Below are 2741 nucleotides of genomic sequence, written 5' to 3' on the forward strand. Positions count from 1 at the left end.
TAGCCCTGGCTATCCTGGAACTTGTTCTGTAAACTAGGCTGGCTTGAACTCACAGGGATTCCCCAGTGCTGGTATTAAAGATGTGTACCACCAATGCGCTGCTTGTGCCATCTGTCCTACCCACTGTTCTCACATCTTACTTGTTTTTAAATAATTTATTTAGTATGCTTGTGTGAGGGGGTCAGATTTTTCAGAACAGGACTTACAGACAGTTGTGAGCTGCCAGTGGGTTCTGGGAATTGAACCCGGGTCCTCTGGAAGATCAGTCAGTGCTCTTAACCTCTGAGGCATCTCTCCAGCCCCTACCTTATTTTTTTTTTTCAGGCAGAGATTCTCACTGGGAATTGGGACTTGCTGATTTGGCTAGACTGGCTTTCCAGGAAGCCATGTGTCTTCCTCCTCTGTGCTAGGATCCTAGGGCTTACAACCATGCGTGGCTCTTTACATGGCTGCTGGGTCCTGAAAGCCAGCCCTCATTCTTATACAGAAAATATTTCATGGTCTAGCTATCTCTTTCTTCCTTACCTTTCCATTTTGTTTTGTTTTGTGTTTTGGTCTCAAGATATTAGAAAAAAATGAAAATTATATGTAGGCTTTAAAAAGATTAAATTTGCATATAGTATGCTATCCTGAGGTATTCAGCTAAACCTTATTGGACTTAATGCATTAATTTCACTCAAGGTTCATGTAAAAGAAAGTTTTTTAAACAGCTAGCAATATTTCTATGTACTTGGGTTACTTAGCCAACAGCAGCAACAGCAACCAAACCAAAAACCGAGGGATGAGCAAACAGCAGTGTTTGGCTTGAAGACTTTCCTTCCCCCACCCATGAATCAAGTTGTCATGAGACACACGATGCCAGTGGAGAGACTTCACAGACAATCAGACTGCTGAACTGCCGCTGTCTGTCTGCTCCACGAACACCCCACACTTAACTTGTTTATTGGAACTACCAAGTACCACTTAGCAATGAGCCTAGACTGTAAGCTTCCCCGAGGCAGAGGCACAGTACACCTGGTTCACAACCATGTACCTAGTGTCCTCAATTTTGTTTTAGGATGAAATAAACAATTCATGAAATAGAATATTGCTTGGAAAAACTCCATTTTGGAGAAATACATGTGACCCCCTGTGAAGGAAAGATAGAACTGTCAAAGCACGGTTCAGTGCTTCATTCTTTGATATGACTGTCTTTCTTTTCTTTTTTTTTTTAACACATTTTTATTGAAAAATAAAATAATTCATATTACATCTCATTTTCTATCCTATCCCATGCATCCTCCCATTCCTCCCTCCCTCCCACTTTCACCCCAATCCCCCTTCCCTATGACTGTGGGCGGTCTTTCTTTTAAGAATAATTTATAGACATCAGATACTGCTGGTTAAATTCCCTAAGAAATATTTAGGGAAGTAAAATGATCCTAGAGAAACAAAGTCATAAAGCAAAATTCCAGAATACTAAATTATGAGCTCCTTGAAGGACATCTTCGCTTTCTTTACAAATAGACTTTCTTACACAGCACAGTGATCCCCTCTCCTTCCTGTAGGGTTCAGGGAGGCAAATTCTTGTGGGGATACAAGAAAGATACAATCAGGAGGCCACAGGGTTAGTGACTTTCTCAATCTTCACCCCATTTCTTTCCCTCCAGAGAGCAGCAAGAACTCCCTGTGGCCAGTTCCCAAAGGTTCTTAGGAGTTTGGCATTGTGGTGGTTTCCATGAGAAATGTCCCCACAGCTCATATATTTGAATGCTGGTCCTCATTTGATGGTGCTGTTCCAGGGGAAGTGGAGCCTTGCTGGAGGAAGCAAGGCACTGGAGGTGTGCTTTCAGGTTTTACAGCCTGGCCTTACTTCCTGTCCCCTCTTTGCCTCCTGAGTATAGATGAAATGCAACATCCCTGCTTCTCTGGCTTCTGTTGCCGTGCCTTCCACACTTTGTCCCACTGGAACCCTTTAGAACTCACTGGAAGCCCAAATCAACCTTTTCTCTCTTCAGTCGATTTTGGCTGTGGTGATGTCACTGCCGCTCACAGAGCTAGCTAATTATGGGCTCACCTCCCCCCTCCCCGGAGGAGGCTCCTCCCTGACATCCTCTGCTCATTATCCCCCAAATCATTGCCTTGCTGCAGACAGGGTGAGGCGGTATCACCAGGATGGGTAATTCTGTTCTTGGGATCTCTGGAATGTTCTAGGAGGGGCTTGCTGACCTCTGCAGTTCTTCTAGGCCTTTAAAACCGAGGCCATCTCACTGTGAATACAGACTCCATCTTCTTGAGATGAATCTGCCTTCTTGACTTAGCTGGAGTTTTCAACACAAAAGGCCCAAGAAAAGTAAAACCAAGAGAAGTATTTGAAAATCCCATTTCAGACGAAAAGGAATCAGTGTTTGCTATCATAGCCCCTCACCTCAAACTCCTCCAACCCCATTCAATATCGCATATAAACATGCCCACCACGTTACCTCATTTTTTGTCCTGGAGGATGGTGCATACATCTTAAGTTACAGTACTGAACTCCAGCCTGTGCGACATTCAAACCCATTAGAGCGGTCTCTTTGGTTATTATGTTGTCTTAGCAGGCAATCCTCAGAAAGTTCCCACTGGACACGAAGCCATAGATGCTCGCACTGGCTGCAGTTTCTTTCAGTGATATTTTTAAACCAGGCCAGGAAGATAATTTCCCCTTTTGCTATTTTTGCTTCAAAAAGACTCCAGCTTAAAATGGTGGGTGACAACAGGAG

Source organism: Acomys minous (assembly GCF_964271855.1).
Source record: "Acomys minous genome assembly, chromosome: 19".
In the NCBI taxonomy this organism is placed as follows: domain Eukaryota; kingdom Metazoa; phylum Chordata; class Mammalia; order Rodentia; family Muridae; genus Acomys; species Acomys minous.